A 16,712-nucleotide genomic window follows, 5' to 3' on the forward strand; every position below is an offset into this window, starting at 1 on the left:
GATGCTGGAATGTCCTTTGGCATTCAATAAAAACCCAGAGTGCTTATGTTAATTTGATTTTTGCAATCAAGCCACCTTAAATTGCATTTATTCCTGTGTGGTGAGTCATGCTGTAATGATCTGATTTGTAGATCGGGTCCAAGTTCTGCAGGGTATTGTGCAAACATGAGACAATTTCCTTCTCACAAATCTTGGAGGGCACTTTCAGTTCCACAGTAACAAAAGAAATTAACACATTTTTGCTTGCTCCAAGTGGAAGCTAAAGCTTCTATTTGTATTTAAAATAAAATTTACAGTATTTTAGTCAAAGTAAAACAGGCATAAGAAATTGCCAGGTGACATCTGTGATCCCAAATGGGTGAAAAAAGTAAAGGTTTCACAGTGCTGAAGCCATGGTGGGAGTAGAGATGGCAGAAGTTGTAGCCCTGGTCTGTGGACAAGGGAAAACATGTACTGAAAACCAATCCAGGGAAACTACATCATGTCTGGTTTACTATGGACATAACACTTGTACTTCCTTCCTGCCCCATGTGCCTTCTCCAGGTTTAACAGGAAATCTGCTGGTGTTAGTTTGGTGCAGTCCTTCAGCTGACACCGCCCGACTGGGAACAAGAGCAGAAATTCCAGTTGTTAATTATTGTTATTGACATTTTGGTCCTGAGCTGCAAGTGCACATCTAAAGTGTAAATCACATGACTGGATTGGAGGCTGGAGGCAACACAGCCAGCAGTGCTAAACCCCAGCTAATTAACTCTGCCACAAGACAGCCTCGTTATCTCCGGCGGCGTTTCCTCACCACAGAGGATCTGCTGCCCCAGTGAAGGAGAGGCTGGCAATGGCATGGGAGCTGCACATCACATGTGGGCCATGGAGGAAGGAGACTGAAGAGTCTTTCAGTCCAAGCAGGACCACTTTGGTGCCACAGTGGTGTCCTACTGCCTGCAGGCATGGAGTGCCTGGCTTTGTGCTGCCTGTGCTGGCTGATGCCTCATGCCCTGTGCACAGACACCATCCATGCGTGGCTTCTTGCCTCCTGCCTCCTCAGTGGTGTTGGTCCACTATGAGCTTCTTTTCATGTCCAAACCATTTGGTGTGGTTGGAATTTCTGCCTTTCAGGTTATTGAAACTGGGAACAAAGTCCCTGACAGTAAAACCAACGTGCTGAGGATCTGCTGCTCCCTTATGAGCGATGTTCACACACCAACAGTGGCTTCAGGAAGTTGTGTTGTCCCAGTGTAAGGTTGGAAATGTTTTGTCACGTGTGTGCCCTCTTTTTGTGCTGGGATTTTGGTGATGGACAAATGGAGCAGTATCAGTGGTGGAGACCTGCAGGCCAGGCAAGGAGCAGTGAGTGGCACTGGCTCACAGGGGTCGCTTGTGCTCCTGGTGGGAAGGGTCTGCTGGTGAGAGCAGCGACTCGTCTGAGCCACAGGAATGAAGAACATCTCTCTTTGCAGTGCACTTAAATAGAAATATCACCAAAGGTTTCCCTTCTTTCATCTTGCTGTGTTGAGAGACTCTTGTCCCTAGGAAGACATAGTGAGTTTTTCTTTGCCTTAGTGTGATTTGCACTTGGAAAAAATACTTTTTCTCTTTTCTCTGTTGACTTGTTTTCCATAAGCACGGCTGACTTGGGGCACTATCAGCTGTGGTTCTTTTCTTCCTGCTACCCAGGCACCCATTACCAGGGCACAGATTCCAGAATTTGCTGCTTTAGGAGCAGTGACCCTTTGCATTTGTTTCAAGTCACACTGTTCTTTTTCCATGATAAAGCCTTGGAAACTCATCCCATATTGTAACAGTCCCTTTTGGTTACTTTAATCCTAAATTCTGCAGTTTCATTAAATTACTCATTCTCCCCCATTTTCTTTGTGATCACCAGTCATGTCAGTCACAGCGACTCTTCAAAGAGGGAGGCTGAACTCTACATCAGATAGGACTTTTTTCTTTTTATTTATAAAGCAAAGCATGAATTCTAACAGGTCCACTAGTCATATCTATTGATTTGGTACTTAATCATATGAACACAATGAATATTCAGTGCCTGCATGATATAAAAAGAACAATCAGAATAAGCTATTAGAGGTGCTGGAATCTCATTTAAAATCTAATTAGGTCTAGAACAAAACTAGAGGAGTCCTGTCTGAGTATGAAGAAATGGATGTGTCTATGTTAATGATTGAAACGCCTTCTTTTTTCTTCCTTCTCCTGGCATATACTAAGAAACAAGCATTTTTTTCCAGTTCAGACTTAGAAAAGCATTAGTTTGGCTGGTACCCTCATGCTTTAACTTACAGATTAAAGCTGATCACTCCATGCTGTATAACTGCACTCTCTGTGCAGAGCAGGGCTACATGCTGGTAGGTGTTAGGGTGGGCAGTGCAACTCAAGCAGAAATTATTTTGTAGCTGTCCTTGTTCCACTGCACTGACTGGCTCACAAGCTCCTGAGTTTGCATTGCTGTAATTGACCTCGTAGCTTTCCAGATTTTATCACCATATCAGATCAGTGCTTCATGAATTTTTTCCCCTTTTTTATTAACAAAATTGAGAAACACTTCAGTTATTTATGGCTCTTTTACATAAATACCATGGCTCAGCTTGCAGGGGTTGTCTTGCATGAAGGCAGATTCAGGCTTTGCTCAGCTGGGCAGAGTTGAGCAGGTGAATTATTCACTTCCCTTTAACAGTTAGGCTGGATCTAATCCATGCTTGACTTCTCCTGCTGAGGCAGGCAGAAGTGTGAGCAGAGGTCACCCTGTGGTGAACTGCTGGCCAGTGTGACTCTCTGGTTTGCTTGGCATCAGCAAACTCAGCTTTGACTGGATTCTGACATTTCTGACCTGGGAGGTGGGCAAGGTGGACTGCACTGCTCCTCCAGACGCTTGAGGAGTGACCCAGAAGGCCTCATAAAAGCCAGGCAAACCCATTCTCTGAGCAGTCAGCTCAGTTTGGCACAAATTGTGATCAAGGTGCACCACGCACCTACACGTTGCTTCAGGGCTCAGCAAACAACAGTCAGAGCCTGGCAGAGGAGGGCTGGAGGGCTGCAAGGCTTTCCAGGGCTTTGCCACCCAGTGTGGGGAAGGATGATTAGATGACTGTGCTTGATGTGTTCAAATTACACTCCTGGCTTTTAATCATCCATTATTCAGAGACTGCACCCAGGTTTTTATCTCCTGTGTCATTTCCAGCCCATAACACAACCTGAGGTTCTTCAGGTATGGTTTCACTCACTCTTTGAAGTCCAGATCATGTAAGTCTGCTGTCAAATGAAGCCCATGATGTGTGCCAAGGGTTAGCAAACCTGGAGGGAGGGGTTTGCCTGGGAAGCTGGCTGCCTGCCTGAACATACCCCATGCTGAGTGGTACTTTCCTAGAAATACAGCCCTGGATACAGAAATGTCATTTCACTCATGAATTCATCTTGTGGTTGCTGAACATTTATAGCTGGGAATGATCTTTATGCATTGAAAGCTTGTTCCTGTTCCACCTTCACCATTTTTTGACAATGCAGAAGCCAAGGCAGCTGTTCCAGGCAAAGCACCATTCAACAATTTACTTGGGCTGCAAAAGGCTCAGCTTGAAGCAGTGTTGCAGTGACTTCAGAGCTGCCAACTGCAAGTATCCCCACCCCAAATGGTTGTCTAGAATTGCTATATAAAATCTAAGGGATTATATTTACAGGTATATTACTTTACATGTAAATAGGGAATTAAAGGGAGTCAGGGAAAATCATGGTGATACCCTGTATTGACACAGGAACTGACTAGCAAGGACCCACTCCCTGCTGGACTATCCGAATACTACATTAACATTGTTCATTGTGAATATGAAGTTTCAGAAGTACAACCCAAGCTGTGCACATCTTCCCCCCCTGCAACAGCTGGCTGCTTCCTCCATTCTAGCGCTGCAAATTCAAGTTACTGAGACGTAGCTTAGCCACAGTCAGCCAAAAGAAGTCCCAGGACTTCTCTTTGCAAGGGAAAAATTGCACTCATGAAGAGCATGAGATTAATGCCTGAATTAGGGTGTATTCCTCATGGTTTGAAGATGATGAGGAAGGTTTTGAGGTCTTGTTCAGTTTGCTTATGGTTTCCTTGCTTTTCTTCTCCTTGCTGTAATGAATTAAACCTTACAGAAATGGTCACTTGCCAGGCATGACTTTAGACTTTTCAGGCTGCTGCGTAAGGATCCTAATTTTTGCCTGATACACATTACCTTCCACAACAATGTTGTTCCCAGGATTTGATTTTGATTGTGTTCCATCTCATCTGAGATGAATGGGTTTAATCAGAATCTCTTAAACCCACTTCATTCAATAGCAGCCCTTTATAAGGTGCTAAGAAACATACCACAGTCTTGCCCTGGCAAGGCAAGAGGCTAAACGAAGGGAAGAATTTTAGCTTCTAACTGGATTCTAACTATGGAGCTCCGAGGCTTTGTAAGATTTTCCAGTGATAGCCTCATTTGGCCGCTGTAAATGGAAGCTGGACAAGAAAATACAATCTGTCTGCTCTGAAATGTGCTTATTGATTTCAGCAGTTGTACTGTAATTGTTCTCACAAATCAGCTAATTGAGTTCCTTAATGAAAGATGACTTAAGCAGCAGTAAATTTTGCATTTGCCTCCCCAATGGACAGCAGCTGACCAAATCTGGTATTCCTTGTTAACCCAATACTATTCTTTAAACACACTCGACCGAGTGACTGGAATTAATGAGGTTTGTCACGGTGCTTGATGCTCTCCTTCATCTCTTGCAAGTGTGTTTTGTAAGGCTGAGCTGTGCTGGTGTCACTGTCCTCTGCCAGAGAAGTGCTTTTCATCCACCCCTAGGAGAGGCTCCCCTGGAGAAAGGGCAGACCTCAAACCTTGGATGAGAAGGTGCCAAACATTCTGCAGTCATGGGGTCTCAGGTCTCACATCTGGGGCACGGCTGCGTCGTTCTCATGGCAGAAACAGGAGATCCTTGGGAAGGTTTGGTCTCAGGCTTGGAGACAGGACCACACCTGGAAAATGCTCCTTGTTCCAGGCACTGTTCCCTGAGGCTGGTGACTCCTCAGTGCATCTCAGCACCTCCCTGTTCCTTCCGTGGACGTGCCCCAGGCTGGCACCAGCACAGGCAGCCGGAGGGGAAGGTACGGGGGAGGCACCACGGGAGCTTTGTGTTCACAGCCTGAGACGAAGCAGCTCTGGTTTTCAGCCATCACAGAAGGAACTGAGCAGCTCTTCACTCTCGAGTTTACATGTGGGGTTTTCTACCTTTGTTTTGTGGCTTTCACTGATAGGAGAGGACTCTGAAGTCCATCTGGAGGTTCAAAAAAATTAACATGCTTTCTCCTCTGAGCTTTCAAAATCCAGCTAAAGGCTTTTAGCTGATTATCTCAAGTCTGGTCTCTCTAATGACTTCCCAGTTTATTGATGTTGCACAAAAATCCGTGGATAACCCTCTCTATTAGATATAATTATCTAATGACTATTGAGCTTGGGAAATGATTCTGTTAATTTTGTCTTTACTCTTCTATTTCCTGTTTAGATGTTTGAAATGTAAGCCTGCAATTCTCTCATAATTACTGCATCTTGTTGATTTCTCTTCCCATTTTTCAAAGATAAGCTTGTGCTTAAATATGAGCTTTTGAGAGAGGGAAGTAAAAAATCTCCATTAAAGTGTGGTTGTGGTTTGAATGCAAAAATATCACTGACTAAGGGGAACCCTGATTTTTGATTGAAAATTCACCACTGATTAAGCAATTTTGTTTCTCTTGATTAGGTTTTTGAGATTGTTTCTGCATCTCATCCTCACAAGGATGAGTTCTTGTGCAAGTGGAGTTACACTGATAAGACTGATCATATCCCATACTTAGCTGCTCTGGATCTTTTTTTAACACTTATCAACTGTTCAGCTGATTTTAAAGAAACCATTAATATTTGAGGACATGAAGAGCCCATGTTGTGGTTTTATGAGGCTGCCAGCACCTCGCAGCCCTGCCTACTACTGCCTTCAGTCATGGACCAGCCACCATTGCAGAGCTTTTGCTGCCGTACCTTGTCTTTCTAACAGATGAGGAGAAATCTTTCCTGTGGCTTTTTAAGGTTCCCAAAATAGTTTTAAGACATTTTATTTTTCACAGAGAGGCTCATTGCTATTGTACCCATGATGGCTCTCATGGTACAGTGTTACTGGGGCAGCCACCCACTGTGTGTGCACCAGATTTTGTCTGTTAAGAGATGGGTATTTTGTCCTAAAAAATTGCAGTCCAGTTGGGTCTTCTTTCCCCTAAGTAACAGTAGTTACTTACAATTTAATTCTTTAATTTCTTAGGATCAAAGAATAATATGGGTTGAAAAGAATCTCTGTCTTTGGCTGTTATTCTAGTCTGAACAGAGCGTGTTATTTCCTTTAATCGTCAGCAGAGCACATTACTGCATGTTCATGTTCTCAAATAAGCAACAAAAGTATTCAGTTAACTCAGCTGAGAAAGTAGGTCTGGATCTCAGTGCTGGATTTCCTTCCCTGTCTATCCTTGATGCCTCTTGTTCCCTTTTGTGAGTGCTAACTTTTCCACAGAGCAGTCTGACAGCAGGGACACACTGAGTCCCTCAGTTTGATGTTTCCACTGCGGTATTAGGCTGAACGGTGGTTGGCAGCAAAATCTGTCCCTATTCCTCCAGAAACTCATTAAAACCAAGTAACTCTGAACTACAGCAAAGTGATTTCTGTTTGGACTACATTGCCAATTTAGCAGATGTGTGAAAGGTAAAGTGATTAAGTTGTTTCTTATAAAGAAATCTCTCTACCTAGAAACTTAAAAAAAAATTTCCAATATACGTTCACTTATTTGATCAACTTTGTAGGCATAACTTCTTCTAATCATGTACTGCATTCCGAAGAGACAGGACATAGATTTTTTTTTTTTTTGACATCACAGATTTTTCCGTGGCTCATTGTAATTGCAGTATTTTATGTAGGTGTTTAAAACAGAGGACTGGGAGTACCATCACTGCAATGTTGCACACATTGGTTGAACAGTGCAGCTGCTTCCATTGGCTCTAGCTGGGAGGAATGAGCTTTGCCTCCTCCAATTCTCCTTCTCTTGAAGCTACACAGACCTCAGCCTCTCATTCCCCACCAGCAGGGAGGCTCCAGCCAGAGCTTCTGGACAGCAACAAGCACACGGTGCTCAGTGTTGTAACTGCATTATCCACTGAATACACAGAGCTGTTGGGGCAGTGGATTTAGGAATCATAAACAAGATACTTCTTGGCCAGGATTTGGCCATAGATACTTATTCCAGCTGTGTTCAGGCCCCGCAGAAATATTTCAGATTTTGAATTTTTTTCCCTCTCTGTGTCTAATTATGAGGTTTTTGCTGTCAAGGGATTGAGAGGAAGGAAGAACGGTTCTGAATTCTCAGGCAAGCCCGCTTCAATCTGCACTCACAATTTAGCTCTAGTCATAAAGGAATATCTACGGTGGTTTTATTTTAAGCCCCCTTTGTGGAGGTGGCAGACTGAGCCCACGTGAGGAGACTGGAGAGGAGGAACGCCCCTGGCGCAGCCCGGTCAGCCGGAGGTGTCCCGCAGGAGGTGCGGGCAGTGCCCGTGGCTGCCCCAGAGGCAGCCCTGCCCTGCGGGCCAGCAGCACCCCACGGGCTGGCCAAGAGCCCGATGCCGCCGGGCTCCCCCCGGCCAGCAGCACCCCACGGGCTGGCCAAGAGCCCGATGCCGCCGGGCTCCCCCCGGCCAGCAGCACCCCACGGGCTGGCCAAGAGCCCGATGCCGCCGGGCTCCCCCCGGGCAGCAGCACCCGGCTGCATTGGGACCCTGCCAGGCACCGCAGAGCGCTCCTGCAGCCCCCGCAGGTTCTCCTGATTTCGCTCTTACACGCGAAAATCAAACAGGAAAATATTTAATTCGACAGGGCAAACAAATGGTGTTTTACTGGAGAAATGATCCTTTAAGCATTTGAGAGCCATCTGCCAGCTCCTCGCCGTGATTCTGGGGAGTTCTAATTGGACCTGCGGTTTGACACCTACAGGGACTCGCTGGCAATGCCACCAGGCAATTGTAAGTGGGACAGAGCACTTAGGACTGTGAGTGTTCCCTTGGCTGCCAGCCCAACAGCCCCATTAGGGATCACTGAGTGACCAGGGATAGAAATGGTTAATAAAGATACTGCTTAGGTTAGATCCTGCTTAGACTGCACACGTTTTGCGTTGAGAGTTAAGGAAGATTTTTTCCGTACTAAGACAACGTGTATCATTTTATATATTATTTTTGATTTTTATAGACATATTGGTGCTCATAATTGAGGTCTGACTGCTCTTAGGATGAGGTAACCAGTGGAGTGGTGTCAGTGGAGGTCCTTTCAGTCACTTCATTTGATTACAATTCATCCTGGAAAACACAGGCAGCAGAGTGTCCTGTCTCTGCAGGCACAGCGTCATCACTGGAGTGTTAATGTGCTGTTCACTGTGCTCTGCAGCCCACCGGTGTTCAAGCCATGTCTCCTGTAATTTGAGTTCTTTTCTTAGTAAAGAAAAATAAAGTTTTCACAGCTTCTTTTTTCCCATTTAAAAATATCATTTTTTAGCTAAAACTTGTTGCCAAATTCTATTTTGATCCTGTGGTTTATTTTTAAACTGGAGATCAGTACATTCAGGAATCACAATTACGTGAAGATAATACTGATAATCTTGTTCTGCAGTTTACCCACAGAACTTCTACATGTGGTGTTTATCCTCTTGGTATATAACAGTAGTGACAGCAAACAGCCCTGCTGAAAGCTGCTGCTTTTTCAGGGAGCTCTGCAAAACACAGGTGTGAGCAGGAGCGTGTAATGGATCTGTCATGGGAATGAGTGGGTGGACGGAGAGGAAGGACAAGGGGTGCACAGAAGCTTGAATTTGTGCTGCACATTAAAGGCTATAAAGGAACAGAACTTGTCAAAATGCTGCTCCAAAACCCTGGAGGGGCTGCCAGACCCCTGGGGATTTTGCACAGCATGCACTGGGTCCTGTCTCATCCCTCTGTTTGTGTGGAGGGTGGCTGGGAGCAGCAGGCGCCAGCAGAGGGGATGCCACTGGGGGGGAGAGGTGGCAGCAGCTGAGTCCTCTCTTCTTGTGCTGCTTGCACAGGGACAAGAAGCAACTGTGAAACATCCCAGACCTTTCCAAGTGGGTTCCCTGCTGTGATGTCTCTGGACACAGGTTTTTGCAGCCCTTTTCCACCGTGCACGGGTGAAGTTTTAAGCTTGGAACAGAGGCTGCCTGAGGAGGCCTCTGGCTCTAACAGATTCTGTGATCTGAGGCTTTGCAGAAGATCCCAATTTTCCATGGGCAATTTCCCTCTCTCATTCCAAATAGTCACATGGGAAAGTGCAAGGAGCTGGCTGGCTGCAAGTGGCAAATGGGGGTTAGGGGTTGCGGTGCCATGGCAGGACAGCAGCATGGCTGCAGTGTGGGCAGGCTTTCCCCTCGGATTCTGGGTGTGCCTGTTCCATCTGGAAAGGCAAGTGGCAGTGTAGCTCTGGCACTTGTAGTAGGTTTGGAGGAAATGAGTTTTTAATATGGCATGCCTGGCTCATCTTCATTTAATACTGGAGAGAGCTGCTTTAAGAATGCAGAATGGGGCAGTTTTTTCCCTGTATTTCTGACAGGTCTGAAGTGTGGCCACTCTGCTGACAGTCCATAACTCAGTGGTTCGTGCCCAGGCAGAGGAGGGGCAGCAGAGCTTTGGTTCAAATGCTGGATGAAAGCTATGCCAGCTTAAAGGTTCTCTTTGGCACCACAGAGTGCTGCCAGGGCCAAGACCCAATTCCTTTATTTATTGATACATTAATTCTTGAAAGCAAAAGAAGGCATAGTCCTGACAAAACCAGAAACAGACCTGAACTCCTTTAGTCTTCCAGCAGCAATGTGAGGCAGGAGCTCGTCTCTGTCCCTGCCCTGTGGGTGGACAGTAAAAGGGCCCATGACTTGTCTCCAGCAACTCAGGGTCACGTAGGGACAGCACAGTTGGAGCTGCCAGGCTCAGGTTGCAGAATTTGATTTTCTTCACATTTTATTTTTGTTTAGTTTTGGGTTTTTTTTTAAAATTTTAATGCAGATTAGGTAATCCAGGAATGGTTTAGATGCATTTGATTCTAAACTCTCAAGAGGACACTCATCAAGGGGCTTTTCTCTTGACTAATCCTAAATCCCAAGCCTGCTATTGATTCCCTGCTTTGATGTGTTTTGCTGCTCTGTCCCAGGCACAATTTAGCAAAGGAACAATCCTGTTCTGATTACGTACAAAAATGCCAAAGCAAACAAAAGTGCAATCACAAAGGTGGATTATGGATTGTTTTTCTTTTTTGAGGGAAGAATGTTTTTTGTCCATGCATTTCAAGGCACACTACTGTTTATGAGCAATTTAAAAGAGAAATATTTGATACTGCAGGGGAGTTGGTAATGACTTAATCAAAGGCAAAAATACCTCTTTGCTGCAGTTGAATGTTCACATAGTTTAGTTCTTATTAGCATCGATTTTCCCCAAATCTTTAGCATCTGATTTATGAAAGGCAGCATAATGAATTTTAGCAATAAACGAGAATATTGGAACAACAAAACAGACCATTCTTCCACTCACTTTTATGACAGTGTAGAACTCCTACTGCATGTCTGGAAGGGCCCACTCATGAATATATGCCTTTCCACACCTTGTGAAAGGGAAACATTGAAACAATGCAAGTAAAATGCATTTCTTGGGGACATTAGGCAGGGGAGAACATGTGGAGCCACATGGATCAGTGGATGTGTCTGAAAAGTGCTTCCTTGATTGTCTTGAACTCCTTGCTGGGCTGGGGCTATCCAGCCAAGGAGCTGAAGGCTGGAGGGCCACACGGAGCTTATTGGGCTCAGCAATGGCTCACATTTCCTCTGCAGTCACAGGGCAAACTTCCTGTGCCTCCCTCTCCACCCCTGTGCAGGTCAAGAGAAGTCAGGAATCACCTGGTATGTGGAATAACCACATCTGCAGGAGCAGACACAAATCCCTCTCCGACCAGGCTGCCAGCAGCCAGGCGAAGCATCCCCTCCGTGCCCCCTGCTTCTCCCAATTCCTGGCATATGCCTGACCTCGTGATTGCAGTTTGTGCAGGATCCTGTGCCACACTGGCAGTTTTTATGGCAGATGAGGGATGTGCTGAGTTTCCAGTCGGACGATGTTTATATTTAAGCCAGTTGGGAGTCTCTGACATTCTCAATTACAGTTTGTTTGCACACACTCTTTGCAATTGAAATGCAGTTTGCAGCCAGTGCACCTAAGGTCTGCTCTGGGGCCAAAATCTCTCTGCCAAAGCTATGAAAGCATGTGGCATTTGCAGTGCTAATAGAGAAGGATCAAAAAAAAAAAAAAAAAGCCTAAACTTTCTAACTTTCTTCATCTCTTTTAAGCAGTGACTCAGTCACCAGCCCTTCCCACAGTTCTTCACTGTTGTTCTAATTGCAGACCAATACCAGCTTAGGCTGTCTAAAAATAAACTTCACATTTCCATTTAATTAGTTGGACTGTCTGCCTCATTGCCATGAAAATTATATAGCAGAAAATATTTACTTACAGAGTTTTCCTAAGTATGATCTCTCAGCTATCCCTAACAGGTAGGTAATAAATCTATATAGAAATATGTTAAACTATAAAGGACAATGTGAGAGTGAGTGTGGGGCCGGGAGAGCTGTGTGAAGCTCGGGAGCTCGGAGCCTCACTGGTGACACAGCCTGTGCACATCCAGCCCTTAGGCAGTGGCTCTCCCTTTTCTTGGCCAGCCTGCTCTTGGCAAAGCTCCCGTAAAACAAGACAGTGGCTATGACGGGCAGTGTTTGCATTCAGCCTGAGACCAGAGCCAGCCCCAGGGCGGTGGGCAGGCAGCAGATCCCCTCCTCTCGTGTTTTGAAGCCGAAAGGGAGTGCAGGAAGCGAGGCCTCTGCCCAGCCTGTGCAGCTCCAGGAGGCTGAGGGGTTCCCGTGCGGGCAGGAGCTGCAAGTGCTGAGCTGCAGCAGAGCCTTCAACCAGCTCAGCCCCTTCTCCTGTGTCCAGTCATTTCTTCCCCAAGTCCCTTCACTATGGCTGCAGCTTTGCTGTTCACAGGGAAGGACTGGCATTTGCAATCAGCAGCTCAGACCTGTGTCCCGGTCAATCTGCTGTCATTTCTTTCTCTGTGATGAGGTTCTGGTGTGTAAATAATATTGTGGGTTAATGTCCTGGCAACGCTGCATGGGGTGCTGAGCATTGCAATGCTCTTGCCATTACACTGAAATATTCTTCCAACGAGTAGCAGCTTTCTCAACAAAACATTATGCCCCTCAAGTGTCTGACAAAAAAAATGAAAATTGGCATGATGATGTTTTTTTTTTAATGCAGAAACATATACTTTTGAAGATGGGGGTTTTGTGTGTGTTGGGAGCAGTGATTTGCAGGCATTTGAGGGAATACTACAAAACCACTCATGAATATTTGTCTTTCCCCCCCTTGTGAAAGGGAAACATTGAAACAATGCAAGTAAAATGCATTTCTTGGGGACATTAGGCAGGGGAGAACATGTGGAGCCACATGGATCAGTGGATGTGTCTGAAAAGTGCTTCCTTGATTGTCTTGAACCCCTTGCTGGGCTGGGGCTGTCCAGCCAAGGAGCTGAAGGCTGGAGGGCCACACAGAGCTTATTGGGCTCAGCAAACACCAGGGTCAATATCTGAAGGATTTGCAAGGATACTTCTTCACTGCACTAATTTAATGTGAACTGGGAAGTGATTTCTTATATTTATAGATAGTGGAATTTCAGGATGTAAATCACAGGCAAAAAAAATATATAAAGGGGCTATGTTTGATAAGCAAAAGGTTCACTGAATATTTTGCCCAGCTGAAAGATACTGGATTCAATGATCCTTGTGGGTCCCTTCCAGTTTAGGTTATTCTATATTTTATGTTGCTGGCAAAACTGGAAAATGTCAGGTAATTCTTGTTTCAGCTTTATTATGAACTATCCCAGTAATTGTACTTGACAGTCAAAAATTGACAGAGACCCGTGTAAGTCACTGACGACAAATATTGTCTGTCTCTAATTAATGCGTGTCCAGCCCAGCTGCCTGAAATCCAGCTGTTTGGGACTGTTTTGATTTTGGCAAGATGCTGTGGCTGAAGCACCAGGCCTTGCCTGCCACCAGCCAGGAGGAAATGCTGCCAGAGGACAGGGATGCTGCCCACGCCTGCGAGCCCAGGCAGCAGCAGGAGGCAGGGAGGGCAGTGGTGCCGCTGTCCCCGTGCCCTGAGCCACAGCTGCGTGAAGCCATCTCTGCTGCTCCTCAGAAGAAGAAGCCCTGCATGGATGAAAGCCCTGAAATTCACTTTGTGGGAGTTACAGACCAGACCTCCAGGTAATGCTGCCCCTGAGTGTTCAGAAATCATGGAACTGGCTAAAAATGATGCCTTTACTTTTTAATGTGAGAAGGAAAGGCAGCTGTTCTACTTCGTCGTACTACAATTAATTATTTTCTTCTGCAGAACTTAATTAATAATAAATATTTTTATGTAAAAGAAAGAAAAAGCAGGAATATTTTTGGGGCATATCCCAGTATCAGGTTCTAATTGTGTAAATTGCCAAATCATCCTGAGGTTTGCATTGAAAAGCACATATTTAGGTATCCCAAATGCATAATACTGTAACTCTGATGCTTTTGTGTAGCTCAATTAACCAGCAACCATAATTAAGCTTTCAGAGTGGGGTTTTTCATGAAAGCCTCCAGGGCAAGCTCTGCAGCCTCCTCCTGCAGTGGGGTTGGGTCCCAGGGCAGACTGGCTGCCGGAGGAGGAGGGGGCTCATCCCTTATTTCTGATTCCATGCACTCAATGATCTGGGCTCCTTTGGCATGTTTTGAGGTGTTGGGATGCTCCTTTGTCTGGGTGCTGAGGCTGTGCCTCTTTCTCTGCTCTTTGCACTCATATTCCACCTTGCCCAGGGCTTCTGGAGCCCCGAGTGAAGGGGAGCATCACTTCAGAGCGCAGAGAAACCCCACTTCTCCTTGTCCCCACCAGCCCCCAGGCACCAACCCAATCATTTCCCTCCCACTTGTTTTCCCTCGGAGCCTGCAGGGCGAGGCGGGGGAGAGGAGGGAAACATCTCTGCGTTTTCAAATCACTGGTGCGATCCCTGCCATCCGCCTGGCGCGGATGTGACGGGAATGCGAATCGCAGAGCTCTGTCCTCACCCAGCGCTTTGTAAATGAATCGCTTTGATCTCAGGCGGATTTCCCCGCGCTATTTTTAGATGCAGTGAGGATAACCGAGGGATGTCGATTCTAATGCAGACGGAAAGCAGTTTCAGATGAAGTTTTTCTCCAGGGGCAGAAGAGAAGAGCAGAAGGAGGAAAACAAGGCAATCTCCAGCAGCATTTCTCAACCTTCTGGTGCAGACAGAGATAGGTCGCTAGGCCCCCGAGGCTAGAGAGGGATGTTCCCCAAATACAAAATTCACAGATAGCTGATGATTCTCCTTGTTGGCTTTTGTGTTAACACCGCTCTGCTACAGCCCAGAGCCAGGACCTGCAGTTAAATTAATCTTTGTGGCACAGTGGATATGTTTATAAGGGATTGCTAATAGCTACCCTTTGATTTTAAAATAATTGCAACATCTCTCACTTTCCCTGCTTAAAACACATCTGTGGAGGTCTCAGATTGCTCAGGTTTGATCATACCAACTCCTGCTTTTCATTTCATCTTCAAAACTGAAGCAAAGCAACAAACAGATATGCAAACCAAACCTGTCTTCCGTAGGGCAGGTGTATGTCTGCAGATTTGCACTCGGGCTGGTGAGCAGAGCAAGAGTGAAAACATGTTTACAGGGAAGAAGCACTTCCGAAGGGTGTTTTCTCCCTCTTCTCCCGTCTCCCGTTGCTGGGGAAACCGGCAGCCCGGTGCTCGGAGCTGCCTCACCCAGCCCGGAGCGCACCGCAGCGCCAAGGAAGCGCAGAGCCCAGCCCCAAACACACCGCGGGGCCTCTCCGCTGCCTCCAGGACACGGCTGGTGACAGCTGGCCCTAAGTGCTCTCCAGAGGCTGGGAAAAGGCGTGGGACAGGCTTTTAGTGCCCAGGGAAGAGGGAGGCAGTGCTGCCCGGAGCGACGGGGTCCCAAGCCCAGCAGAGCAGCAGGAGGGTGAATCCACAGGGAATCCCAAAGCTACAAAGTTTGCTGAGGCTGATGGAGAAAACCCCTACCACTGTCATTTGGGCTTACCAACTTCCTACTTGTCCATAAACATTCACAGGGACTAATGAGTCCTCTTACCCTGCTCCCTCATCCCCCTGTTTGCATCTTTTGGAGTGGAGCTCAGTTCTGTCCAGTTGTGAGCTCTGGAACTGCAATGAGCATATGTTTATTTTTTGTTATGTCCGTGGTGCCTGTAGTTAGAGGATGGTTTTTTCATGGCCAAATGTAGTGTTCTGTTAGCACAAATCCAGGCACTAATACACCTGAGTTTATAAATCCCAAACCATAAGGTCAGACAAATACACTAAAAGATCAGAAGCTGAAAAATAGGAAAATTAGGATCTACTTGGGTATAATAAAGCATTTACTACAGTTTTGTTCAGTTTTTCTCCTCTGTTTGGAGAACTAGAATTTCAGCAGCTACTTTGGTGCTTCTGGTTTTTATGTTTGTTTGGGTTTTTTTTTTTTTTTTTTTTTTATCCAGTGCCACAGTTTTGGGGAGGGGGGATGCAGGAAATGTGATGAGACTGCAGGAGAGCAGTGAACACAGCAGGACTGGCAGCAGCCAGAAATCAAGCTTAGCAGGGTGCCATTAGGCTGGTTTGGCTCCTGATCTTGGCAAGCTTTGGGAAACTGTCTGGAAATCTTCCCTGCTCAGGTTTGTGGGCAGCCTGTGATGCACAGATGTTTCTAACATCTGCATCTGGGAGCAGAGCCCTGATGTTGCAGTTGCTGAGGTTTGAGACAGACACTACCAGCTGTACACGTCCAGGTTTTCAAATACAACCGTAGCAGCTTATCCCCTCTTTTTCCTTCCCAACACTGAGGTACCACACACTTCTTCAGATTGGTAACCTAACATCTGAAACAAAAAAATTCTGATTTGGAAAAGTCCCCAAACTTGGTGTCTCTTTAGTTACCAAAGCCCAAATATGTGTGGCCAGATGGATCAGTTAAAATCTTCCCTCCCTGCCCCACACACCACACCTGAGAAATCTTTCCAAACCCTTTTTAGTACCTGAAATACCACTCCCTCAGCATCACCAGAGCAGTCTTTTCTCTCCAGACATCTCTGCATGGGCCGTGGTTAGTCCCAGTGCCCCTCTGCAGTGAAACATTACCCTTTTGTTCCCTTCTCCTCCTCCAAGCTCGCTGTTTCTGCAGGAATCCCTCTGGGTTTGATGCTGTCAGGATCGCTGCCTCGCTTTGTTCTCCAGCCCAGAGAGGGCCTGTTCCTGTGAATCTGTGCTTTCCCAAGAGGAGAAGGAGAAAGCAGGGCTGTGGGCTGAGCACTTCATCTTTTGTCCACCCCATAGGAGTGCCCAGGGTCTGGCACTCTTTGTAGTCAGACAAATATTCCCTTGTTCCTTTGCACACAGGGGAAAGAATATAATGAAAGGGAGTTGTGATATCAGCCCAGTGTTGGAGTTATGCTCAGAGAAATCCCTCAAAGGCTCACCACTGGCTGTCCCTGT

The sequence above is a fragment of the Aphelocoma coerulescens genome, chromosome 4A (assembly GCF_041296385.1).
Source record: "Aphelocoma coerulescens isolate FSJ_1873_10779 chromosome 4A, UR_Acoe_1.0, whole genome shotgun sequence".
NCBI lineage: Eukaryota > Metazoa > Chordata > Aves > Passeriformes > Corvidae > Aphelocoma > Aphelocoma coerulescens.